This window comes from Phalangium opilio, unplaced genomic scaffold (genome assembly GCF_054372755.1).
Source record: "Phalangium opilio isolate 3A_F unplaced genomic scaffold, DU_Popi_V2 ptg000103l_1, whole genome shotgun sequence".
NCBI lineage: Eukaryota > Metazoa > Arthropoda > Arachnida > Opiliones > Phalangiidae > Phalangium > Phalangium opilio.
In genome coordinates, this window is record NW_028324205.1 from 2,788,293 (window position 1) to 2,811,846 (window position 23,554).

Genomic DNA, 23,554 nt, shown 5'->3' on the forward strand with positions numbered 1-23,554 from the left:
GATGGCACATAATAATAATCTAGATCTCTTGCAAAACGTTGTATTACCACGAATCTATGGTGTAGTGGTTATCACGTCCGCCTAACACGCGGAAGGTCCCAGGTTCGAGCCCTGGTAGATACATGTTTTGACCATCGTGATGGGACATAACAATAATCTAGATCTCTTGCAAAACTTTGTATTATCCCGTATCTATGGTGTAGTGGTTATTACGTCCGCCTAACACGCGGAAGGTCCCAGGTTCGAGCCCTTGTAGATATATGTATTGACCATCGTGATGGGACATAATAATAATCTAGATATCTTGCAAAACTTTGTATTATCACGTATCTATGGTGTAGTGGTTATCACGTCCGCCTAACACGCGGAAGGTCCCAGATTCGAGCCTTGGAAGGCACATGTTTAGACCATCGTGATGGGACATAATAATAAGCTATCTCTCTTCAAAAACTCGAAATACCCAAGTATGTATGGAATTCTAGTTATCAAGTCCGCTTTACACGCGTAAGGTCCCAGGTTCGAGCCCTAGTAGATACATGTTTTGACCATCGTGATGGGACATAACAATAATCTAGATCTCTTGCAAAACTTTGTAATATCCCGTATCTATGGTGTAGTGGTTATTACGTCCGCTTAACACGCGGAAGGTCCCAGGTTCGAGCCCTTGTAGATATATGTATTGACCATCGTGATGGGACATAATAATAATCTAGATCTCTTGCAAAACTATGTATTATCCCGCATCTATGGTGTAGTGGTTATCACGTCCGCCTAAAACGCGGATGGTCCCAGGTTCGAGCCCTGGTAAATACATGTTTTGACCATCGTGATGGGACATAATAATAATCAAGATCTCTTGCAAAACTTTGTATTTTCACGTATCTATGGTGTAGTGGTTATCACGTCTGCCTAACACGCGGAAGGTCCCAGGTTCGAGCCCTAGTAGATACATGTTTTGACCATCGTGATGGGACATAATAATAATCTAGATCTCTTGCAAAACTTTGTATTATCACGTATCTATGGTGTAGTGGTTATCACGTCCGCCAAACACGCGGAAGGTCCCAGGTTCGAGCCCTGGTAGATCTATGTTTTGACCATCGTGATGGGACATAATAATAATCTAGATCTCTTGCAAAACGTTGTATTATCACGAATATATGGTGTAGTGGTTATCACGTCCGCCTAACACGCGGAAGGTCCCAGGTTCGAGCCCTGGTAGATACATGTTTTGACCATCGTGATGGGACATAACAATAATCTAGATCTCTTGCAAAACTTTGTATTATCCCGTATCTATGGTGTAGTGGTTATTACGTCCGCCTAACACGCGGAAGGTCCCAGGTTCGAGCCCTTGTAGATACATGTTTTGACCATCGTGATGGGAAATAATAATAAGCTACCTCTCTTCAAAAACTGAAAATAACCACGTATTTATGGAATTGTAGTTATCAAATCCGTTTTACACGCGTAAGGTCCCAGGTTCGAGCCCTAGTAGATACATGTTTTGACCATCGTGATGGGACATAATAATAATCTAGATCTCTTGCAAAACTTTGTATTATCACGTATCTATGGTGTAGTGGTTATCACGTCCGCCTAACACGCGGAAGGTCCCAGGTGCGAGCCCTGGTAGATATATGTTTTGACCATCGTGATGGCACATAATAATAATCTAGATCTCTTGCAAAACGTTGTATTACCACGAATCTATGGTGTAGTGGTTATCACGTCCGCCTAACACGCGGAAGGTCCCAGGTTCGAGCCCTGGTAGATACATGTTTTGACCATCGTGATGGGACATAACAATAATCTAGATCTCTTGCAAAACTTTGTATTATCCCGTATCTATGGTGTAGTGGTTATTACGTCCGCCTAACACGCGGAAGGTCCCAGGTTCGAGCCCTTGTAGATACATGTTTTGACCATCGTGATGGGACATAATAATAATCTAGATCTCTTGCAAAACTTTGTATTATCACGTATCTATGGTGTAGTGGTTATCACGCCCGCCTAACACGCGGAAGGTCCCAGGTTCGAGCCGTGGTAGATCTATGTTTTGACCATCGTGATGGGAAATAATAATAAGCTAGCTCTCTTCAAAAACTCAAAATAACCACGTATCTATGGAATTGTGGTTATCAAGTCCGCTTTACACGCGGAAGGTCCCAGGTTCGAGCCCTAGTAGATACATGTTTTGACCATCGTGATGAGACATAATAATAATCTAGATCTCTTGCAAAACTTTGTATTATCCTGTATCTATGGTGTAGCTGTTATTACGTGCGCCTAACACGCGGAAGGTCCCAGGTTCGATCCCTTGTAGATACATGTTTTGACCATCGTGATGGGACATAATAATAATCTAGATCTCTTGCAAAACGTTGTATTACCACGAATCTATGGTGTAGTGGTTATCACGTCCGCCTAACACGCGGAAGGTCCCAGGTTCGAGCCCTGGAAGATACATGTTTATACCATCGTGATGGGACATAATAATAAGCTAGCTCTCTTCAAAAACTGAAAATAACCACGTATGTATGGAATTGTAGTTATCAAATCCGTTTTACACGCGTAAGGTCCCAGGTTCGAGCCCTAGTAGATACATGTTTTGACTATCGTGATGGGACATAATAAAAATCTAGATCACTTGCAAAACTTTGTATTATCACGTATCTATGATGTAGTGGTTATCACGTCCGCCTAACACGAGGAAGGTCCCAGGTTCGAGCCCTGGTAGATATATGTTTTGACCATCGTGATGGGACATAATAATAATCTAGATCTCTTGCAAAACTTTGTATTATCCCGCATCTATGGTGTAGTGGTTATCACGTCCGCCTAACACGCGGATGGTCCCAGGTTCGATCCCTGGTAAATACATGTTTTGACCATCGTGATGGGACATAATAATAATCTAGATCTCTTGCAAAACTTTGTATTATCACGTATCTATGGTGTAGTGGTTATTGCGTCCGCCTAACACGCGGAAGGTCCCAGGTTCGAGCCCTGGAAGATACATGTTTATACCATCGTGATGGGACATAATAATAAGCTAGCTTTCTTCAAAAACTGAAAATAACCACGTATTTATGGAATTGTAGTTATCAAAGCCGTTTTACACGCGTTAGGTCCCAGGTTCGAGCCCTGGTAAATACATGTTTTGACCATCGTGATGGGACATAATAATAATCTAGATCTCTTGCAAAACTTTGTATTATCACGTATCTATGGTGTAGTGGTTATCACGTCCGCCTAACACGCGGAAGGTCCCAGGTTCGAGCCCTGGAAGATACATGTTTATACCATCGTGATGGGACATAATAATAAGCTAGCTTTCTTCAAAAACTGAAAATAACCACGTATTTATGGAATTGTAGTTATCAAATCCGTTTTACACGCGTAAGGTCCCAGGTTCGAGCCCTAGTAGATACATGTTTTGACCATCGTGATGGGACATAATAATAATCTAGATCTCTTGCAAAACTTTGTATTATCACGTATCTATGGTGTAGTGGTTATCACGTCCGCCTAACACGCGGAAGGTCCCAGGTTCGAGCCCTGGTAGATATATGTTTTGACCATCGTGATGGCACATAATAATAATCTAGATCTCTTGCAAAACGTTGTATTACCACGAATCTATGGTGTAGTGGTTATCACGTCCGCCTAACACGCGGAAGGTCCCAGGTTCGAGCCCTGGTAGATACATGTTTTGACCATCGTGATGGGACATAACAATAATCTAGATCTCTTGCAAAACTTTGTATTATCCCGTATCTATGGTGTAGTGGTTATTACGTCCGCCTAACACGCGGAAGGTCCCAGGTTCGAGCCCTTGTAGATATATGTATTGACCATCGTGATGGGACATAATAATAATCTAGATATCTTGCAAAACTTTGTATTATCACGTATCTATGGTGTAGTGGTTATCACGTCCGCCTAACACGCGGAAGGTCCCAGATTCGAGCCTTGGAAGGCACATGTTTAGACCATCGTGATGGGACATAATAATAAGCTATCTCTCTTCAAAAACTCGAAATACCCAAGTATGTATGGAATTCTAGTTATCAAGTCCGCTTTACACGCGTAAGGTCCCAGGTTCGAGCCCTAGTAGATACATGTTTTGACCATCGTGATGGGACATAACAATAATCTAGATCTCTTGCAAAACTTTGTAATATCCCGTATCTATGGTGTAGTGGTTATTACGTCCGCTTAACACGCGGAAGGTCCCAGGTTCGAGCCCTTGTAGATATATGTATTGACCATCGTGATGGGACATAATAATAATCTAGATCTCTTGCAAAACTATGTATTATCCCGCATCTATGGTGTAGTGGTTATCACGTCCGCCTAAAACGCGGATGGTCCCAGGTTCGAGCCCTGGTAAATACATGTTTTGACCATCGTGATGGGACATAATAATAATCAAGATCTCTTGCAAAACTTTGTATTTTCACGTATCTATGGTGTAGTGGTTATCACGTCTGCCTAACACGCGGAAGGTCCCAGGTTCGAGCCCTAGTAGATACATGTTTTGACCATCGTGATGGGACATAATAATAATCTAGATCTCTTGCAAAACTTTGTATTATCACGTATCTATGGTGTAGTGGTTATCACGTCCGCCAAACACGCGGAAGGTCCCAGGTTCGAGCCCTGGTAGATCTATGTTTTGACCATCGTGATGGGACATAATAATAATCTAGATCTCTTGCAAAACGTTGTATTATCACGAATATATGGTGTAGTGGTTATCACGTCCGCCTAACACGCGGAAGGTCCCAGGTTCGAGCCCTGGTAGATACATGTTTTGACCATCGTGATGGGACATAACAATAATCTAGATCTCTTGCAAAACTTTGTATTATCCCGTATCTATGGTGTAGTGGTTATTACGTCCGCCTAACACGCGGAAGGTCCCAGGTTCGAGCCCTTGTAGATACATGTTTTGACCATCGTGATGGGAAATAATAATAAGCTACCTCTCTTCAAAAACTGAAAATAACCACGTATTTATGGAATTGTAGTTATCAAATCCGTTTTACACGCGTAAGGTCCCAGGTTCGAGCCCTAGTAGATACATGTTTTGACCATCGTGATGGGACATAATAATAATCTAGATCTCTTGCAAAACTTTGTATTATCACGTATCTATGGTGTAGTGGTTATCACGTCCGCCTAACACGCGGAAGGTCCCAGGTGCGAGCCCTGGTAGATATATGTTTTGACCATCGTGATGGCACATAATAATAATCTAGATCTCTTGCAAAACGTTGTATTACCACGAATCTATGGTGTAGTGGTTATCACGTCCGCCTAACACGCGGAAGGTCCCAGGTTCGAGCCCTGGTAGATACATGTTTTGACCATCGTGATGGGACATAACAATAATCTAGATCTCTTGCAAAACTTTGTATTATCCCGTATCTATGGTGTAGTGGTTATTACGTCCGCCTAACACGCGGAAGGTCCCAGGTTCGAGCCCTTGTAGATACATGTTTTGACCATCGTGATGGGACATAATAATAATCTAGATCTCTTGCAAAACTTTGTATTATCACGTATCTATGGTGTAGTGGTTATCACGCCCGCCTAACACGCGGAAGGTCCCAGGTTCGAGCCGTGGTAGATCTATGTTTTGACCATCGTGATGGGAAATAATAATAAGCTAGCTCTCTTCAAAAACTCAAAATAACCACGTATCTATGGAATTGTGGTTATCAAGTCCGCTTTACACGCGGAAGGTCCCAGGTTCGAGCCCTAGTAGATACATGTTTTGACCATCGTGATGAGACATAATAATAATCTAGATCTCTTGCAAAACTTTGTATTATCCTGTATCTATGGTGTAGCTGTTATTACGTGCGCCTAACACGCGGAAGGTCCCAGGTTCGATCCCTTGTAGATACATGTTTTGACCATCGTGATGGGACATAATAATAATCTAGATCTCTTGCAAAACGTTGTATTACCACGAATCTATGGTGTAGTGGTTATCACGTCCGCCTAACACGCGGAAGGTCCCAGGTTCGAGCCCTGGAAGATACATGTTTATACCATCGTGATGGGACATAATAATAAGCTAGCTCTCTTCAAAAACTGAAAATAACCACGTATGTATGGAATTGTAGTTATCAAATCCGTTTTACACGCGTAAGGTCCCAGGTTCGAGCCCTAGTAGATACATGTTTTGACTATCGTGATGGGACATAATAAAAATCTAGATCACTTGCAAAACTTTGTATTATCACGTATCTATGATGTAGTGGTTATCACGTCCGCCTAACACGAGGAAGGTCCCAGGTTCGAGCCCTGGTAGATATATGTTTTGACCATCGTGATGGGACATAATAATAATCTAGATCTCTTGCAAAACTTTGTATTATCCCGCATCTATGGTGTAGTGGTTATCACGTCCGCCTAACACGCGGATGGTCCCAGGTTCGATCCCTGGTAAATACATGTTTTGACCATCGTGATGGGACATAATAATAATCTAGATCTCTTGCAAAACTTTGTATTATCACGTATCTATGGTGTAGTGGTTATCACGTCCGCCTAACACGCGGAAGGTCCCAGGTTCGAGCCCTGGAAGATACATGTTTATACCATCGTGATGGGACATAATAATAAGCTAGCTTTCTTCAAAAACTGAAAATAACCACGTATTTATGGAATTGTAGTTATCAAAGCCGTTTTACACGCGTTAGGTCCCAGGTTCGAGCCCTGGTAAATACATGTTTTGACCATCGTGATGGGACATAATAATAATCTAGATCTCTTGCAAAACTTTGTATTATCACGTATCTATGGTGTAGTGGTTATCACGTCCGCCTAACACGCGGAAGGTCCCAGGTTCGAGCCCTGGAAGATACATGTTTATACCATCGTGATGGGACATAATAATAAGCTAGCTTTCTTCAAAAACTGAAAATAACCACGTATTTATGGAATTGTAGTTATCAAATCCGTTTTACACGCGTAAGGTCCCAGGTTCGAGCCCTAGTAGATACATGTTTTGACCATCGTGATGGGACATAATAATAATCTAGATCTCTTGCAAAACTTTGTATTATCACGTATCTATGGTGTAGTGGTTATCACGTCCGCCTAACACGCGGAAGGTCCCAGGTTCGAGCCCTGGTAGATATATGTTTTGACCATCGTGATGGCACATAATAATAATCTAGATCTCTTGCAAAACGTTGTATTACCACGAATCTATGGTGTAGTGGTTATCACGTCCGCCTAACACGCGGAAGGTCCCAGGTTCGAGCCCTGGTAGATACATGTTTTGACCATCGTGATGGGACATAACAATAATCTAGATCTCTTGCAAAACTTTGTATTATCCCGTATCTATGGTGTAGTGGTTATTACGTCCGCCTAACACGCGGAAGGTCCCAGGTTCGAGCCCTTGTAGATATATGTATTGACCATCGTGATGGGACATAATAATAATCTAGATATCTTGCAAAACTTTGTATTATCACGTATCTATGGTGTAGTGGTTATCACGTCCGCCTAACACGCGGAAGGTCCCAGATTCGAGCCTTGGAAGGCACATGTTTAGACCATCGTGATGGGACATAATAATAAGCTATCTCTCTTCAAAAACTCGAAATACCCAAGTATGTATGGAATTCTAGTTATCAAGTCCGCTTTACACGCGTAAGGTCCCAGGTTCGAGCCCTAGTAGATACATGTTTTGACCATCGTGATGGGACATAACAATAATCTAGATCTCTTGCAAAACTTTGTAATATCCCGTATCTATGGTGTAGTGGTTATTACGTCCGCTTAACACGCGGAAGGTCCCAGGTTCGAGCCCTTGTAGATATATGTATTGACCATCGTGATGGGACATAATAATAATCTAGATCTCTTGCAAAACTATGTATTATCCCGCATCTATGGTGTAGTGGTTATCACGTCCGCCTAAAACGCGGATGGTCCCAGGTTCGAGCCCTGGTAAATACATGTTTTGACCATCGTGATGGGACATAATAATAATCAAGATCTCTTGCAAAACTTTGTATTTTCACGTATCTATGGTGTAGTGGTTATCACGTCTGCCTAACACGCGGAAGGTCCCAGGTTCGAGCCCTAGTAGATACATGTTTTGACCATCGTGATGGGACATAATAATAATCTAGATCTCTTGCAAAACTTTGTATTATCACGTATCTATGGTGTAGTGGTTATCACGTCCGCCAAACACGCGGAAGGTCCCAGGTTCGAGCCCTGGTAGATCTATGTTTTGACCATCGTGATGGGACATAATAATAATCTAGATCTCTTGCAAAACGTTGTATTATCACGAATATATGGTGTAGTGGTTATCACGTCCGCCTAACACGCGGAAGGTCCCAGGTTCGAGCCCTGGTAGATACATGTTTTGACCATCGTGATGGGACATAACAATAATCTAGATCTCTTGCAAAACTTTGTATTATCCCGTATCTATGGTGTAGTGGTTATTACGTCCGCCTAACACGCGGAAGGTCCCAGGTTCGAGCCCTTGTAGATACATGTTTTGACCATCGTGATGGGAAATAATAATAAGCTACCTCTCTTCAAAAACTGGAAATAACCACGTATTTATGGAATTGTAGTTATCAAATCCGTTTTACACGCGTAAGGTCCCAGGTTCGAGCCCTAGTAGATACATGTTTTGACCATCGTGATGGGACATAATAATAATCTAGATCTCTTGCAAAACTTTGTATTATCACGTATCTATGGTGTAGTGGTTATCACGTCCGCCTAACACGCGGAAGGTCCCAGGTGCGAGCCCTGGTAGATATATGTTTTGACCATCGTGATGGCACATAATAATAATCTAGATCTCTTGCAAAACGTTGTATTACCACGAATCTATGGTGTAGTGGTTATCACGTCCGCCTAACACGCGGAAGGTCCCAGGTTCGAGCCCTGGTAGATACATGTTTTGACCATCGTGATGGGACATAACAATAATCTAGATCTCTTGCAAAACTTTGTATTATCCCGTATCTATGGTGTAGTGGTTATTACGTCCGCCTAACACGCGGAAGGTCCCAGGTTCGAGCCCTTGTAGATACATGTTTTGACCATCGTGATGGGACATAATAATAATCTAGATCTCTTGCAAAACTTTGTATTATCACGTATCTATGGTGTAGTGGTTATCACGCCCGCCTAACACGCGGAAGGTCCCAGGTTCGAGCCGTGGTAGATCTATGTTTTGACCATCGTGATGGGAAATAATAATAAGCTAGCTCTCTTCAAAAACTCAAAATAACCACGTATCTATGGAATTGTGGTTATCAAGTCCGCTTTACACGCGGAAGGTCCCAGGTTCGAGCCCTAGTAGATACATGTTTTGACCATCGTGATGAGACATAATAATAATCTAGATCTCTTGCAAAACTTTGTATTATCCTGTATCTATGGTGTAGCTGTTATTACGTGCGCCTAACACGCGGAAGGTCCCAGGTTCAATCCCTTGTAGATACATGTTTTGACCATCGTGATGGGACATAATAATAATCTAGATCTCTTGCAAAACGTTGTATTACCACGAATCTATGGTGTAGTGGTTATCACGTCCGCCTAACACGCGGAAGGTCCCAGGTTCGAGTCCTGGTAGATACATGTTTTGACCATCGTGATGGGACATAACAATAATCTAGATCTCTTGCAAAACTTTGTATTATCCCGTATCTATGGTGTAGTGGTTATTACGTCCGCCTAACACGCGGAAGGTCCCAGGTTCGAGCCCTTGTAGATATATGTATTGACCATCGTGATGGGACATAATAATAATCTAGATATCTTGCAAAACTTTGTATTATCACGTATCTATGGTGTAGTGGTTATCACGTCCGCCTAACACGCGGAAGGTCCCAGATTCGAGCCTTGGAAGGCACATGTTTAGACCATCGTGATGGGACATAATAATAAGCTATCTCTCTTCAAAAACTCGAAATACCCAAGTATGTATGGAATTCTAGTTATCAAGTCCGCTTTACACGCGTAAGGTCCCAGGTTCGAGCCCTAGTAGATACATGTTTTGACCATCGTGATGGGACATAACAATAATCTAGATCTCTTGCAAAACTTTGTATTATCCCGTATCTATGGTGTAGTGGTTATTACGTCCGCTTAACACGCGGAAGGTCCCAGGTTCGAGCCCTTGTAGATATATGTATTGACCATCGTGATGGGACATAATAATAATCTAGATCTCTTGCAAAACTTTGTATTATCCCGCATCTATGGTGTAGTGGTTATCACGTCCGCCTAACACGCGGATGGTCCCAGGTTCGATCCCTGGTAAATACATGTTTTGACCATCGTGATGGGACATAATAATAATCTAGATCTCTTGCAAAACTTTGTATTATCACGTATCTATGGTGTAGTGGTTATCACGTCTGCCTAACACGCGGAAGGTCCCAGGTTCGAGCCCTGGTAGATACATGTTATGACCATCGTGATGGGACATAACAATAATCTAGATCTCTTGCAAAACTTTGTATTATCCCGTATCTATGGTGTAGTGGTTATTACGTCCGCTTAACACGCGGAAGGTCCCAGGTTCGAGCCCTTGTAGATATATGTATTGACCATCGTGATGGGACATAATAATAATCTAGATCTCTTGCAAAACTTTGTATTATCCCGCATCTATGGTGTAGTGGTTATCACGTCCGCCTAACACGCGGATGGTCCCAGGTTCGAGCCCTGGTAAATACATGTTTTGACCATCGTGATGGGACATAATAATAATCTAGATCTCTTGCAAAACTTTGTATTTTCACGTATCTATGGTGTAGTGGTTATCACGTCTGCCTAACACGCGGAAGGTCCCAGGTTCGAGCCCTAGTAGATACATGTTTTGACCATCGTGATGGGACATAATAATAATCTAGATCTCTTGCAAAACTTTGTATTATCACGTATCTATGGTGTAGTGGTTATCACGTCCGCCTAACACGCGGAAGGTCCCAGGTTCGAGCCCTGGTAGATACATGTTATGACCATTGTGATGGGACATAATAATAATCTAGATCTCTTGCAAAACTTTGTATTATCACTTATCTATGTTGTAGTGGTTATCACGTCCGCTTAACACACGGAAGGTCCCAGGTTCGAGCCCTGGTATATACATGTTTTGACCATCGTGATGGGACATAATAATAATCTAGATCACTTGAAAAACTTTGTATTATCACGTATCTATGGTGTAGTGGTTATCACGTCCGCCTAACACGCGGAAGGTCCCAGGTTCGAGCCCTGGTAGATACATGTTTTGACCATCGTGATGGGACATCATAATAATCTAGATCTCTTGCAAAACTTTGTATTATCACGTATCTATGATGTAGTGGTTATCACGTCCGCCTAACACGAGGAAGGTCCCAGGTTCGAGCCCTGGTAGATACATGGTTTGACCATTGTGATGGGACATAATAATAATCTAGATCTCTTGCAAAACTTTGTATTATCCCGCATCTATGGTGTAGTGGTTATCACGTCCGCCTAACACGCGGATGGTCCCAGGTTCGAGCCCTGGTAAATACATGTTTTGACCATCGTGATGGGACATAATAATAATCTAGATCTCTTGAAAAACTTTGTATTATCACGTATCTATGGTGTAGTGGTTATCACGTCCGCCTAACACGCGGAAGGTCCCAGGTTCGAGCCGTGGAAAATACATGTTTAGACCATCGTGATGGGACATAATAATAAGCTAGCTCTCTTCAAAAACTCAAAATAACCACGTATCTATGGAATTGTGTTTATCAAGTCCGCTTTACACGCGTAAGGTCCCAGGTTCGAGCCCTAGTAGATACATGTTTTGACCATCGTGATGGGACATAATAATAATCTAGATCTCTTGCAAAAATTTGTATTATCTCGTATCTATGGTGTAGTGGTTATCACGTCCACCTAACACGCGGAAGGTCCCAGGTTCAAGCCCTGGTAGATACATGTTATGACCATTGTGATGGGACATAATAATAATCTAGATCTCTTCAAAAACTGAAAATAACCACGTATGTATGGAATTGTAGTTATCAAATCCGTTTTACACGCGTAAGGTCCCAGGTTCGAGCCCTAGTAGATACATGTTTTGACCATCGTGATGGGACATAATAATAATCTAGATCTCTTGCAAAACGTTGTATTACCACGAATCTATGGTGTAGTGGTTATCACGTACGCCTAACACGCGGAAAGTCCCAGGTTCGAGCCCTGGTAGATACATGTTTTGACCATCGTGATGGGACATAACAATAATCTAGATCTCTTGCAAAACTTTGTATTATCCCGTATCTATGGTGTAGTGGTTATCACGCCCGCCTAACACGCGGAAGGTCCCAGGTTCGAGCCGTGGAAGGCACATGTTTTGACCATCGTGATGGGAAATAATAATAAGCTAACTCTCTTCAAAAACTCAAAATAACCACGTATCTATGGAATTGTGGTTATCAAGTCCGCTTTACACGCGGAAGGTCCCAGGTTCGAGCCCTAGTAGATACATGTTTTGACCATCGTGATGAGACATAATAATAATCTAGATCTCTTGCAAAACTTTGTACTATGCTGTATCTATGGTGTAGCTGTTATTACGTACGCCTAACACGCGGAAGGTCCCAGGTTCGATCCCTTGTAGATACATGTTTAGACCATCGTGATGGGACATAATAATAAGCTAGCTCTCTTGCAAAACTTTGTATTATCACGTATCTATGGTGTAGTGGTTATCACGTCCGCCTAACACGCGGAAGGTCCCAGGTTTGAGCCCTGGTAGATATATGTTTTGACCATCGTGATGGGACATAATAATAATCCAGATCTCTTGCAAAACTTTGTATTATCACGTATCTATGGTGTAGTGGTTATCACGTCCGCCTAACACGCGGAAGGTCCCAGGTTCGAGCCGTGGAAAATACATGTTATGACCATTGTGATGGGACATAATAATAATCTAGATCTCTTCAAAAACTGAAAATAACCACGTATGTATGGAATTGTAGTTATCAAATCTGTTTTACACGCGTAAGGTCCCAGGTTCGAGCCCTAGTAGATACATGTTTTGACCATCGTGATGGGACATAATAATAATCTAGATCTCTTGCAAAACGTTGTAGTACCACGAATCTATGGTGTAGTGGTTATCACGTCCGCCTAACACGCGGAAAGTCCCAGGTTCGAGCCCTGGTAGATACATGTTTTGACCATCGTGATGGGACATAACAATAATCTAGATCTCTTGCAAAACTTTGTATTATCCCGTATCTATGGTGTAGTGGTTATTACGTCCGCCTAACACGCGGAAGGTCCCAGGTTCGAGCCCTTGTAGATACATGTTTTGACCATCGTGATGGGACATAATAATAATCTAGATCTCTTGCAAAACTTTGTATTATCACGTATCTATGGTGTAGTGGTTATCACGCCCGCCTAACACGCGGAAGGTCCCAGGTTCGAGCCGTGGAAGGCACATGTTTTGACCATCGTGATGGGAAATAATAATAAGCTAACTCTCTTCAAAAACTCAAAATAACCACGTATCTATGGAATTGTGGTTATCAAGTCCGCTTTACACGCGGAAGGTCCCAGGTTCGAGCCCTAGTAGATACATGTTTTGACCATCGTGATGAGACATAATAATAATCTAGATCTCTTGCAAAACTTTGTACTATCCTGTATCTATGGTGTAGCTGTTATTACGTGCGCCTAACACGCGGAAGGTCCCAGGTTCGATCCCTTGTAGATACATGTTTAGACCATCGTGATGGGACATAATAATAAGCTAGCTCTCTTGCAAAACTTTGTATTATCACGTATCTATGGCGTAGTGGTTATCATGTCCGCCTAACACGCGGAAGGTCCCAGGTTCGAGCCCTGGTAGATATATGTTTTGACCATCGTGATGGGACATAATAATAATCTAGATCTCTTGCAAAACGTTGTATTACCACGAATCTATGGTGTAGTGGTTATCACGTCCGCCTAACACGCGGAAGGTCCCAGGTTCGAGCCCTAGTAGATACATGTTTTGACCATCGTGATGGGACATAACAACAATCTAGATCTCTTGCAAAACTTTGTATTATCCCGTATCTATGGTGTAGTGGTTATTACGTCCGCTTAACACGCGGATGGTCCCAGGTTCGAGCCCTGGTAAATACATGTTTTGACCATCGTGATGGGACATAATAATAATCTAGATCTCTTGCAAAACTTTGTATTATCACGTATCTATGGTGTAGTGGTTATCACGTCCGCCTAACACGCGGAAGGTCCCAGGTTCGAGCCGTGGAAAATACATGTTTAGACCATCGTGATGGGACATAATAATAAGCTAGCTCTCTTCAAAAACTCAAAATGACCACGTATCTATGGAATTGTGTTTATCAAGTCCGCTTTACACGCGTAAGGTCCCAGGTTCGAGACCTAGTAGATACATGTTTTGACCATCGTGATGGGACATAATAATAATCTAGATCTCTTGCAAAAATTTGTATTATCACGTATCTATGGTGTAGTGGTTATCACGTCCACCTAACACGCGGAAGATCCCAGGTTCGAGCCCTGGTAGATACATGTTATGACCATTGTGATGGGACATAATAATAATCTAGATCTCTTGCAAAACTTTGTATTATCACGTATCTATGTTGTAGTGGTTATCACGTCCGCCTAACACTCGGAAGTTCCCACGTTCGAGCCCTGGTAGATACATGTTTTGACCATCGTGATGGGACATAATAATAATCTAGATCACTTGCAAAACTTTGTATTATCACGTATCTATGGTGTAGTGGTTATCACGTCCGCCTAACACGCGGAAGGTCCCAGGTTCGAGCCCTGGTAGATACATGTTTTGACCATCGTGATGGGACATAATAATAATCTAGATCTCTTGCAAAATTTTGTATTATCACGTATCTATGGTGTAGTGGTTATCACGTCCGCCTAACACGCGGAAGGTCCCAGGTTCGAGCCCTGGAAGATACATGTTTATACCATCGTGATGGGACATAATAATAAGCTAGCTCTCTTCAAAAACTGAAAATAACCACGTATGTATGGAATTGTAGTTATCAAATCCGTTTTACACGCGTAAGGTCCCAGGTTCGAGCCCTAGTAGATACATGTTTTGACCATCGTGATGGGACATAACAATAATCTAGATCTCTTGCAAAACTTTGTATTATCCCGTATCTATGGTGTAGTGGTTATTACGTCCGCTTAACACGCGGAAGGTCCCAGGTTCGAGCCCTTGTAGATATATGTATTGACCATCGTGATGGGACATAATAATAATCTAGATCTCTTGCAAAACTTTGTATTATCCCGCATCTATGGTGTAGTGGTTATAACGTCCGCCTAACACGCGGATGGTCCCAGGTTCGAGCCCTGGTAAATACATGTTTTGACCATCGTGATGGGACATAATAATAATCTAGATCTCTTGCAAAACTTTGTATTATCACGTCTCTATGGTGTAGTGGTTATCACGTCCGCCTAACACGCGGAAGGTCCCAGGTTCGAGCCGTGGAAAATACATGTTTAGACCATCGTGATGGGACATAATAATAAGCTATCTCTCTTCAAAAACTCAAAATAACCACGTATCTATGGAATTGTGTTTATCAAGTCCGCTTTACACGCGTAAGGTCCCAGGTTCGAGCCCTAGTAGATATATGTTTTGACCATCGTGATGGGACATAATAATAATCTAGATCTCTTGCAAAAATTTGTATTATCACGTATCTATGTTGTAGTGGTTATCACGTCCGCCTAACACGCGGAAGGTCCCAGGTTCGAGCCCTGGTAGATACATGTTTATACCATCGTGATGGGACATAATAATAATCTAGATCACTTGCAAAACTTTGTATTATCACGTATCTATGGTGTAGTGGTTATCACGTCCGCCTAACACGCGGAAGGTCCCAGGTTCGAGCCCTTGTAGATATATGTATTGACCATCGTGATGGGACATAATAATAATCTAGATCTCTTGCAAAACTTTGTATTATCACGTATCTATGTTGTAGTGGTTATCACGTCCGCCTAACACTCGGAAGGTCACACGTTCGAGCCCTGGTAGATACATGTTTTGACCATCGTGATGGGACATAATAATAATCTAGATCACTTGCAAAACTTTGTATTATCACGTATCTATGGTGTAGTGGTTATCACGTCCGCCTAACACGCGGAAGGTCCCAGGTTCGAGCCCTGGTAGATACATGTTTTGACCATCGTGATGGGACATAATAATAATCTAGATCTCTTGCAAAACTTTGTATTATCACGTATCTATGGTGTAGTGGTTATCACGTCCGCCTAACACGCGGAAGGTCCCAGGTTCGAGCCCTGGAAGATACATGTTTATACCATCGTGATGGGACATAATAATAAGCTAGCTCTCTTCAAAAACTGAAAATAACCACGTATGTATGGAATTGTAGTTATCAAATCCGTTTTACACGCGTAAGGTCCCAGGTTCGAGCCCTAGTAGATACATGTTTTGACCATCGTGATGGGACATAATAATAATCTAGATCTCTTGCAAAACTTTGTATTATCACGTATCTATGGTGTAGTGGTTATCACGTCCGCCTAACACGCGGAAAGTCCCAGGTTCGAGCCCTGGTAGATATATGTTTTGACCATCGTGATGGGACATAATAATAATCTAGATCTCTTGCAAAACTTTGTATTATCCCGTATCTATGGTGTAGTGGTTATTACGTCCGCCTAACACGGGGAAGGTCCCAGGTTCGAGCCCTTGTAGATATATGTATTGACCATCGTGATGGGACATAATAATAATCTAGATCTCTTGCAAAACTTTGTATTATCCTGTATCTATAGTGTAGCTGTTATTACGTGCGCCTAACACGCGGAAGGTCCCAGGTTCGATCCCTTGTAGATACATGTTTAGACCATCGTGATGGGACATAATAATAAGCTAGCTCTCTTGCAAAACTTTGTATTATCACGTATCTATGGTGTAGTGGTTATCACGTCCGCCTAACACGCGGAAGGTCCCAGGTTCGAGCCCTGGTAGATATATGTTTTGACCATCGTGATGGGACATAATAATAATCTAGATCTCTTGCAAAACGTTGTATTACCACGAATCTATGGTGTAGTGGTTATCACGTCCGCCTAACACGCGGAAGGTCCCAGGTTCGAGCCCTAGTAGATACATGTTTTGACCATCGTGATGGGAGATAACAATAATCTAGATCTCTTGCAAAACTTTGTATTATCCCGTATCTATGGTGTAGTGGTTATTACGTCCGCCTAACACGGGGAAGGTCCCAGGTTCGAGCCCTTGTAGATATATGTATTGACCATCGTGATGGGACATAATAATAATCTAGATCTCTTGCAAAACTTTGTATTATCCTGTATCTATGGTGTAGCTGTTATTCCGTGCGCCTAACACGCGGAAGGTCCCAGGTTCGATCCCTTGTAGATACATGTTTAGACCATCGTGATGGGACATAATAATAAGCTAGCTCTCTTGCAAAACTTTGTATTATCACGTTTCTATGGTGTAGTGGTTATCACGTCCGCCTAACACGCGGAAGGTCCCAGGTTCGAGCCCTGGTAGATACATGTTTTGACCATCGTGATGGGACATAATAATAATCTAGATCTCTTGCAAAATTTTGTATTATCACGTATCTATGGTGTAGTGGTTATCACGTCCGCCTAACACGCGGAAGGTCCCAGGTTCGAGCCCTGGAAGATACATGTTTATACCATCGTGATGGGACATAATAATAAGCTAGCTCTCTTCAAAAACTGAAAATAACCACGTATGTATGGAATTGTAGTTATCAAATCCGTTTTACACGCGTAAGGTCCCAGGTTCGAGCCCCTAGTAGATACATGTTTTGACCATCGTGATGGGACATAACAATAATCTAGATCTCTTGCAAAACTTTGTATTATCCCGTATCTATGGTGTAGTGGTTATTACGTCCGCTTAACACGCGGAAGGTCCCAGGTTCGAGCCCTTGTAGATATATGTATTGACCATCGTGATGGGACATAATAATAATCTAGATCTCTTGCAAAACTTTGTATTATCACGTATCTATGTTGTAGTGGTTATCACGTCCGCCTAACACTCGGAAGGTCACACGTTCGAGCCTTGGTAGATACATGTTTTGACCATCGTGATGGGACATAATAATAATCTAGATCTCTTGCAAAACTTTGTATTATCACGTATCTATGGTGTAGTGGTTATTGCGTCCGCCTAACACGCGGAAGGTCCCAGGTTCGAGCCCTTGTAGCTACATGTTTTGACCATCGTGATGGGACATAATAATAATCTAGATCTCTTGGAAAACTTTGTATTATCACGTATCTATGGTGTAGTGGTTATCACGCTCGCCTAACACGCGGAAGGTCCCAGGTTCGAGCCGTGGAAGGCACATGTTTTGACCATCGTGATGGGAAATAATAATAAGCTAGCTCTCTTCAAAAACTCAAAATAACCACATATCTATGGAATTGTGGTTATCAAGTCCGCTTTACACGCGGAAGGTCCCAGGTTCGAGCCCTGGTAAAAAAATGCTTTGACCATCGTGATGGGACATAATAATAATCTAGATCTCTTGCAAAACGTTGTATTACCACGAATCTATGGTGTAGTGGTTATCACGTCCGCCTAACACGCGGAAGGTCCCAGGTTCGAGCCCTGGTAGATACATGTTTTGACCATCGTGATGGGACATAATAATAATCTAGATCTCTTGCAAAAATTTGTATTATCACGTATCTATGGTGTAGTGGTTATCACGTCCACCTAACACGCGGAAGGTCCCAGGTTCGAGCCCTGGTAGATACATGTTATGACCATTGTGATGGGACATAATAATAATCTAGATCTCTTGCAAAACTTTGTATTATCACGTATCTATGTTGTAGTGGTTATCACGTCCGCCTAACACTCGGAAGGTCCCACGTTCGAGCCCTGGTAGATATATGCATTGACCATCGTGATGGGACATAATAATAATCTAGATCTCTTGCAAAACTTTGTATTATCCCGCATCTATGGTGTAGTGGTTATAACGTCCGCCTAACACGCGGATGGTCCCAGGTTCGAGCCCTGGTAAATACATGTTTTGACCATCGTGATGGGACATAATAATAATCTAGATCTCTTGCAAAACTTTGTATTATCACTTATCTATGGTGTAGTGGTTATCACGTCCGCCTAACACGCGGAAGGTCCCAGGTTCGAGCCGTGGAAAATACATGTTTAGACCATCGTGATGGGACATAATAATAAGCTAGCTCTCTTCAAAAACTCAAAATAACCACGTATCTATGGAATTGTGTTTATCAAGTCCGCTTTACACGCGGAAGGTCCCAGGTTCGAGCCCTGGTAGAAAAATGCTTTGACCATCGTGATGGGACATATTAATAATCTAGATCTCTTGCAAAACGTTGTATTACCACGAATCTATGGTGTAGTGGTTATCACGTCCGCCTAACACGCGGAAGGTCCCAGGTTCGAGCCCTGGTAGATACATGTTTTGACCATCGTGATGGGACATAACAATAATCTAGATCTCTTGCAAAACTTTGTATTATCCCGTATCTATGGTGTAGTGGTTATTACGTCCGCCTAACACGGGGAAGGTAACAGGTTCGAGCCCTTGTAGATATATGTATTGACCATCGTGATGGGACATAATAATAATCTAGATCTCTTGCAAAACTTTGTATTATCCTGTATCTATGGTGTAGCTGTTATTACGTGCGCCTAACACGCGGAAGGTCCCAGGTTCGATCCCTTGTAGATACATGTTTAGACCATCGTGATGGGACATAATAATAAGCTAGCTCTATTGCAAAACTTTGTATTATCACGTATCTATGGTGTAGTGGTTATCACGTCCGCCTAACACGCGGAAGGTCCCAGGTTCGAGCCCTGGTAGATATGTGTTTTGACCATCGTGATGGGACATAATAATAATCTAGATCTCTTGCAAAACGTTGTATTACCACGAATCTATGGTGTAGTGGTTATCACGTCCGCCTAACACGCGGAAGGTCCCAGGTTCGAGCCCTAGTAGATACATGTTTTGACCATCGTGATGGGACATAACAATAATCTAGATCTCTTGCAAAACTTTGTATTATCCCGTATCTATGGTGTAGTGGTTATTACGTCCGCTTAACACGCGGAAGGTCCCAGGTTCGAGCCCTTGTAGATATATGTATTGACCATCGTGATGGGACATAATAATAATCTAGATCTCTTGCAAAACTTTGTATTATCACGTATCTATGTTGTAGTGGTTATCACGTCCGCCTAACACTCGGAAGGTCACACGTTCGAGCCTTGGTAGATACATGTTTTGACCATCGTGATGGGACATAATAATAATCTAGATCACTTGCAAAACTTTGTATTATCACGTATCTATGGTGTAGTGGTTATCACGTCCGCCTAGCACGCGGAAGGTCCCAGGTTCGAGCCCTGGTAGATACATGTTTTGACCATCGTGATGGGACATAATAATAATCTAGATCTCTTGCAAAACTTTGTATTATCACGTATCTATGGTGTAGTGGTTATCACGTCCGCCTAACACGCGGAAGGTCCCAGGTTCGAGCCCTGGTAGATATATGTTTTGACCATCGTGATGGGACATAATAATAATCTAGATCTCTTGCAAAACGTTGTATTACCACGAATCTATGGTGTAGTGGTTATCACGTCCGCCTAACACGCGGAAGGTCCCAGGTTCGAGCCCTGGTAGATACATGTTTTGACCATCGTGATGGGACATAACAATAATCTAGATCTCTTGCAAAACTTTGTATTATCCCGTATCTATGGTGTAGTGGTTATTGCGTCCGCCTAACACGCGGAAGGTCCCAGGTTCGAGCCCTTGTAGCTACATGTTTTGACCATCGTGATGGACATAATAATAATCTAGATCTCTTGGAAAACTTTGTATTATCACGTATCTATGGTGTAGTGGTTATCACGCTCGCCTAACACGCGGAAGGTCCCAGGTTCGAGCCGTGGAAGGCACATGTTTTGACCATCGTGATGGGAAATAATAATAAGCTAGCTCTCTTCAAAAACTCAAAATAACCACATATCTATGGAATTGTGGTTATCAAGTCCGCTTTACACGCGGAAGGTCCCAGGTTCGAGCCCTGGTAAAAAAATGCTTTGACCATCGTGATGGGACATAATAATAATCTAGATCTCTTGCAAAACGTTGTATTACCACGAATCTATGGTGTAGTGGTTATCACGTCCGCCTAACACGCGGAAGGTCCCAGGTTCGAGCCCTGGTAGATACATGTTTTGACCATCGTGATGGGACATAATAATAATCTAGATCTCTTGCAAAAATTTGTATTATCACGTATCTATGGTGTAGTGGTTATCACGTCCACCTAACACGCGGAAGGTCCCAGGTTCGAGCCCTGGTAGATACATGTTATGACCATTGTGATGGGACATAATAATAATCTAGATCTCTTGCAAAACTTTGTATTATCACGTATCTATGTTGTAGTGGTTATCACGTCCGCCTAACACTCGGAAGGTCCCACGTTCGAGCCCTGGTAGATATATGCATTGACCATCGTGATGGGACATAATAATAATCTAGATCTCTTGCAAAACTTTGTATTATCCCGCATCTATGGTGTAGTGGTTATAACGTCCGCCTAACACGCGGATGGTCCCAGGTTCGAGCCCTGGTAAATACATGTTTTGACCATCGTGATGGGACATAATAATAATCTAGATCTCTTGCAAAACTTTGTATTATCACTTATCTATGGTGTAGTGGTTATCACGTCCGCCTAACACGCGGAAGGTCCCAGGTTCGAGCCGTGGAAAATACATGTTTAGACCATCGTGATGGGACATAATAATAAGCTAGCTCTCTTCAAAAACTCAAAATAACCACGTATCTATGGAATTGTGTTTATCAAGTCCGCTTTACACGCGGAAGGTCCCAGGTTCGAGCCCTGGTAGAAAAATGCTTTGACCATCGTAATGGGACATATTAATAATCTAGATCTCTTGCAAAACGTTGTATTACCACGAATCTATGGTGTAGTGGTTATCACGTCCGCCTAACACGCGGAAGGTCCCAGGTTCGAGCCCTGGTAGATACATGTTTTGACCATCGTGATGGGACATAACAATAATCTAGATCTCTTGCAAAACTTTGTATTATCCCGTATCTATGGTGTAGTGGTTATTACGTCCGCCTAACACGGGGAAGGTCCCAGGTTCGAGCCCTTGTAGATATATGTATTGACCATCGTGATGGGACATAATAATAATCTAGATCTCTTGCAAAACTTTGTATTATCCTGTATCTATGGTGTAGCTGTTATTACGTGCGCCTAACACGCGGAAGGTCCCAGGTTCGATCCCTTGTAGATACATGTTTAGACCATCGTGATGGGACATAATAATAAGCTAGCTCTATTGCAAAACTTTGTATTATCACGTATCTATGGTGTAGTGGTTATCACGTCCGCCTAACACGCGGAAGGTCCCAGGTTCGAGCCCTGGTAGATATGTGTTTTGACCATCGTGATGGGACATAATAATAATCTAGATCTCTTGCAAAACGTTGTATTACCACGAATCTATGGTGTAGTGGTTATCACGTCCGCCTAACACGCGGAAGGTCCCAGGTTCGAGCCCTAGTAGATACATGTTTTGACCATCGTGATGGGACATAACAATAATCTAGATCTCTTGCAAAACTTTGTATTATCCCGTATCTATGGTGTAGTGGTTATTACGTCCGCCTAACACGCGGAAGGTCCCAGGTTCGAGCCCTTGTAGATATATGTATTGACCATCGTGATGGGACATAATAATAATCTAGATATCTTGCAAAACTTTGAATTATCACGTATCTATGGTGTAGTGGTTATCACGTCCGCCTAACACGCGGAAGGTCCCAGATTCGAGCCGTGGAAGGCACATGTTTAGACCATCGTGATGGGACATAATAATAAGCTATCTCTCTTCAAAAACTCGAAATACCCACGTATGTATGGAATTCTAGTTATCAAGTCCGCTTTACACGCGTAAGGTCCCAGGTTCGAGCCCTAGTAGATACATGTTTTGACCATCGTGATGGGACATAACAATAATCTAGATCTCTTGCAAAACTTTGAATTATCCCGTATCTATGGTGTAGTGGTTATTACGTCCGCTTAACACGCGGAAGGTCCCAGGTTCGAGCCCTTGTAGATATATGTATTGACCATCATGATGGGACATAATAATAATCTAGATCTCTTGCAAAACTTTGTATTATCCCGCATCTATGGTGTAGTGGTTATCACGTCCGCCTAACACGCGGAAGGTCCCAGGATCGAGCCCTGGTAGATACATGTTTTGACCATCGTGATGGGACATAATAATAATCTAGATCACTTGCAAAACTTTGTATTATCACGTATCTATGGTGTAGTGGTTATCACGTCCGCCTAACACGCGGAA

At 42.4% G+C, this 23,554-nt stretch overlaps 45 non-coding genes across 45 annotated transcripts; all 45 read left to right on the top strand.

Annotated features, from left to right (window-relative positions):
• Positions 1-50: 50 nt before the first annotated feature.
• On the top strand, positions 51-123 carry TRNAV-AAC (transfer RNA valine (anticodon AAC)). Its single transcript has one exon. It is a non-coding gene; the product is annotated as a tRNA-Val (tRNA).
• A 617-nt stretch (positions 124-740) lies between these two features.
• Positions 741-813, top strand: TRNAF-AAA (transfer RNA phenylalanine (anticodon AAA)). The gene has a single exon. It is a non-coding gene; the product is annotated as a tRNA-Phe (tRNA).
• An 893-nt stretch (positions 814-1,706) lies between these two features.
• Positions 1,707-1,779, top strand: TRNAV-AAC (transfer RNA valine (anticodon AAC)). The gene has a single exon. It is a non-coding gene; the product is annotated as a tRNA-Val (tRNA).
• Positions 1,780-2,810: 1,031 nt separating this feature from the next.
• On the top strand, positions 2,811-2,883 carry TRNAV-AAC (transfer RNA valine (anticodon AAC)). Its single transcript has one exon. It is a non-coding gene; the product is annotated as a tRNA-Val (tRNA).
• A 341-nt stretch (positions 2,884-3,224) lies between these two features.
• Positions 3,225-3,297, top strand: TRNAV-AAC (transfer RNA valine (anticodon AAC)). Its single transcript has one exon. It is a non-coding gene; the product is annotated as a tRNA-Val (tRNA).
• A 203-nt stretch (positions 3,298-3,500) lies between these two features.
• On the top strand, positions 3,501-3,573 carry TRNAV-AAC (transfer RNA valine (anticodon AAC)). Its single transcript has one exon. It is a non-coding gene; the product is annotated as a tRNA-Val (tRNA).
• A 65-nt stretch (positions 3,574-3,638) lies between these two features.
• Positions 3,639-3,711, top strand: TRNAV-AAC (transfer RNA valine (anticodon AAC)). Its single transcript has one exon. It is a non-coding gene; the product is annotated as a tRNA-Val (tRNA).
• A 617-nt stretch (positions 3,712-4,328) lies between these two features.
• Positions 4,329-4,401, top strand: TRNAF-AAA (transfer RNA phenylalanine (anticodon AAA)). The gene has a single exon. It is a non-coding gene; the product is annotated as a tRNA-Phe (tRNA).
• An 893-nt stretch (positions 4,402-5,294) lies between these two features.
• On the top strand, positions 5,295-5,367 carry TRNAV-AAC (transfer RNA valine (anticodon AAC)). Its single transcript has one exon. It is a non-coding gene; the product is annotated as a tRNA-Val (tRNA).
• Positions 5,368-6,398: 1,031 nt separating this feature from the next.
• On the top strand, positions 6,399-6,471 carry TRNAV-AAC (transfer RNA valine (anticodon AAC)). The gene has a single exon. It is a non-coding gene; the product is annotated as a tRNA-Val (tRNA).
• Positions 6,472-6,536: 65 nt separating this feature from the next.
• On the top strand, positions 6,537-6,609 carry TRNAV-AAC (transfer RNA valine (anticodon AAC)). Its single transcript has one exon. It is a non-coding gene; the product is annotated as a tRNA-Val (tRNA).
• A 203-nt stretch (positions 6,610-6,812) lies between these two features.
• On the top strand, positions 6,813-6,885 carry TRNAV-AAC (transfer RNA valine (anticodon AAC)). The gene has a single exon. It is a non-coding gene; the product is annotated as a tRNA-Val (tRNA).
• A 203-nt stretch (positions 6,886-7,088) lies between these two features.
• On the top strand, positions 7,089-7,161 carry TRNAV-AAC (transfer RNA valine (anticodon AAC)). The gene has a single exon. It is a non-coding gene; the product is annotated as a tRNA-Val (tRNA).
• A 65-nt stretch (positions 7,162-7,226) lies between these two features.
• Positions 7,227-7,299, top strand: TRNAV-AAC (transfer RNA valine (anticodon AAC)). Its single transcript has one exon. It is a non-coding gene; the product is annotated as a tRNA-Val (tRNA).
• A 617-nt stretch (positions 7,300-7,916) lies between these two features.
• On the top strand, positions 7,917-7,989 carry TRNAF-AAA (transfer RNA phenylalanine (anticodon AAA)). Its single transcript has one exon. It is a non-coding gene; the product is annotated as a tRNA-Phe (tRNA).
• An 893-nt stretch (positions 7,990-8,882) lies between these two features.
• On the top strand, positions 8,883-8,955 carry TRNAV-AAC (transfer RNA valine (anticodon AAC)). The gene has a single exon. It is a non-coding gene; the product is annotated as a tRNA-Val (tRNA).
• A 617-nt stretch (positions 8,956-9,572) lies between these two features.
• On the top strand, positions 9,573-9,645 carry TRNAV-AAC (transfer RNA valine (anticodon AAC)). The gene has a single exon. It is a non-coding gene; the product is annotated as a tRNA-Val (tRNA).
• Positions 9,646-10,262: 617 nt separating this feature from the next.
• Positions 10,263-10,335, top strand: TRNAV-AAC (transfer RNA valine (anticodon AAC)). The gene has a single exon. It is a non-coding gene; the product is annotated as a tRNA-Val (tRNA).
• A 65-nt stretch (positions 10,336-10,400) lies between these two features.
• Positions 10,401-10,473, top strand: TRNAV-AAC (transfer RNA valine (anticodon AAC)). The gene has a single exon. It is a non-coding gene; the product is annotated as a tRNA-Val (tRNA).
• Positions 10,474-10,952: 479 nt separating this feature from the next.
• TRNAV-AAC (transfer RNA valine (anticodon AAC)) lies at positions 10,953-11,025 on the top strand. The gene has a single exon. It is a non-coding gene; the product is annotated as a tRNA-Val (tRNA).
• A 203-nt stretch (positions 11,026-11,228) lies between these two features.
• TRNAV-AAC (transfer RNA valine (anticodon AAC)) lies at positions 11,229-11,301 on the top strand. The gene has a single exon. It is a non-coding gene; the product is annotated as a tRNA-Val (tRNA).
• Positions 11,302-11,918: 617 nt separating this feature from the next.
• TRNAV-AAC (transfer RNA valine (anticodon AAC)) lies at positions 11,919-11,991 on the top strand. Its single transcript has one exon. It is a non-coding gene; the product is annotated as a tRNA-Val (tRNA).
• A 755-nt stretch (positions 11,992-12,746) lies between these two features.
• On the top strand, positions 12,747-12,819 carry TRNAV-AAC (transfer RNA valine (anticodon AAC)). The gene has a single exon. It is a non-coding gene; the product is annotated as a tRNA-Val (tRNA).
• A 1,721-nt stretch (positions 12,820-14,540) lies between these two features.
• TRNAV-AAC (transfer RNA valine (anticodon AAC)) lies at positions 14,541-14,613 on the top strand. Its single transcript has one exon. It is a non-coding gene; the product is annotated as a tRNA-Val (tRNA).
• Positions 14,614-14,816: 203 nt separating this feature from the next.
• On the top strand, positions 14,817-14,889 carry TRNAV-AAC (transfer RNA valine (anticodon AAC)). Its single transcript has one exon. It is a non-coding gene; the product is annotated as a tRNA-Val (tRNA).
• Positions 14,890-14,954: 65 nt separating this feature from the next.
• TRNAV-AAC (transfer RNA valine (anticodon AAC)) lies at positions 14,955-15,027 on the top strand. Its single transcript has one exon. It is a non-coding gene; the product is annotated as a tRNA-Val (tRNA).
• A 755-nt stretch (positions 15,028-15,782) lies between these two features.
• Positions 15,783-15,855, top strand: TRNAV-AAC (transfer RNA valine (anticodon AAC)). The gene has a single exon. It is a non-coding gene; the product is annotated as a tRNA-Val (tRNA).
• Positions 15,856-16,196: 341 nt separating this feature from the next.
• On the top strand, positions 16,197-16,269 carry TRNAV-AAC (transfer RNA valine (anticodon AAC)). The gene has a single exon. It is a non-coding gene; the product is annotated as a tRNA-Val (tRNA).
• A 65-nt stretch (positions 16,270-16,334) lies between these two features.
• TRNAV-AAC (transfer RNA valine (anticodon AAC)) lies at positions 16,335-16,407 on the top strand. Its single transcript has one exon. It is a non-coding gene; the product is annotated as a tRNA-Val (tRNA).
• Positions 16,408-16,610: 203 nt separating this feature from the next.
• TRNAV-AAC (transfer RNA valine (anticodon AAC)) lies at positions 16,611-16,683 on the top strand. The gene has a single exon. It is a non-coding gene; the product is annotated as a tRNA-Val (tRNA).
• A 341-nt stretch (positions 16,684-17,024) lies between these two features.
• TRNAV-AAC (transfer RNA valine (anticodon AAC)) lies at positions 17,025-17,097 on the top strand. Its single transcript has one exon. It is a non-coding gene; the product is annotated as a tRNA-Val (tRNA).
• A 479-nt stretch (positions 17,098-17,576) lies between these two features.
• TRNAV-AAC (transfer RNA valine (anticodon AAC)) lies at positions 17,577-17,649 on the top strand. Its single transcript has one exon. It is a non-coding gene; the product is annotated as a tRNA-Val (tRNA).
• A 65-nt stretch (positions 17,650-17,714) lies between these two features.
• On the top strand, positions 17,715-17,787 carry TRNAV-AAC (transfer RNA valine (anticodon AAC)). The gene has a single exon. It is a non-coding gene; the product is annotated as a tRNA-Val (tRNA).
• Positions 17,788-18,681: 894 nt separating this feature from the next.
• Positions 18,682-18,754, top strand: TRNAV-AAC (transfer RNA valine (anticodon AAC)). The gene has a single exon. It is a non-coding gene; the product is annotated as a tRNA-Val (tRNA).
• Positions 18,755-18,819: 65 nt separating this feature from the next.
• TRNAV-AAC (transfer RNA valine (anticodon AAC)) lies at positions 18,820-18,892 on the top strand. The gene has a single exon. It is a non-coding gene; the product is annotated as a tRNA-Val (tRNA).
• A 617-nt stretch (positions 18,893-19,509) lies between these two features.
• Positions 19,510-19,582, top strand: TRNAV-AAC (transfer RNA valine (anticodon AAC)). The gene has a single exon. It is a non-coding gene; the product is annotated as a tRNA-Val (tRNA).
• A 341-nt stretch (positions 19,583-19,923) lies between these two features.
• TRNAV-AAC (transfer RNA valine (anticodon AAC)) lies at positions 19,924-19,996 on the top strand. The gene has a single exon. It is a non-coding gene; the product is annotated as a tRNA-Val (tRNA).
• Positions 19,997-20,475: 479 nt separating this feature from the next.
• Positions 20,476-20,548, top strand: TRNAA-AGC (transfer RNA alanine (anticodon AGC)). Its single transcript has one exon. It is a non-coding gene; the product is annotated as a tRNA-Ala (tRNA).
• A 65-nt stretch (positions 20,549-20,613) lies between these two features.
• TRNAV-AAC (transfer RNA valine (anticodon AAC)) lies at positions 20,614-20,686 on the top strand. The gene has a single exon. It is a non-coding gene; the product is annotated as a tRNA-Val (tRNA).
• Positions 20,687-20,751: 65 nt separating this feature from the next.
• TRNAV-AAC (transfer RNA valine (anticodon AAC)) lies at positions 20,752-20,824 on the top strand. Its single transcript has one exon. It is a non-coding gene; the product is annotated as a tRNA-Val (tRNA).
• A 478-nt stretch (positions 20,825-21,302) lies between these two features.
• TRNAV-AAC (transfer RNA valine (anticodon AAC)) lies at positions 21,303-21,375 on the top strand. The gene has a single exon. It is a non-coding gene; the product is annotated as a tRNA-Val (tRNA).
• Positions 21,376-21,440: 65 nt separating this feature from the next.
• On the top strand, positions 21,441-21,513 carry TRNAV-AAC (transfer RNA valine (anticodon AAC)). Its single transcript has one exon. It is a non-coding gene; the product is annotated as a tRNA-Val (tRNA).
• Positions 21,514-22,130: 617 nt separating this feature from the next.
• TRNAV-AAC (transfer RNA valine (anticodon AAC)) lies at positions 22,131-22,203 on the top strand. Its single transcript has one exon. It is a non-coding gene; the product is annotated as a tRNA-Val (tRNA).
• Positions 22,204-22,544: 341 nt separating this feature from the next.
• On the top strand, positions 22,545-22,617 carry TRNAV-AAC (transfer RNA valine (anticodon AAC)). The gene has a single exon. It is a non-coding gene; the product is annotated as a tRNA-Val (tRNA).
• A 755-nt stretch (positions 22,618-23,372) lies between these two features.
• Positions 23,373-23,445, top strand: TRNAV-AAC (transfer RNA valine (anticodon AAC)). Its single transcript has one exon. It is a non-coding gene; the product is annotated as a tRNA-Val (tRNA).
• Positions 23,446-23,554: the final 109 nt, after the last annotated feature.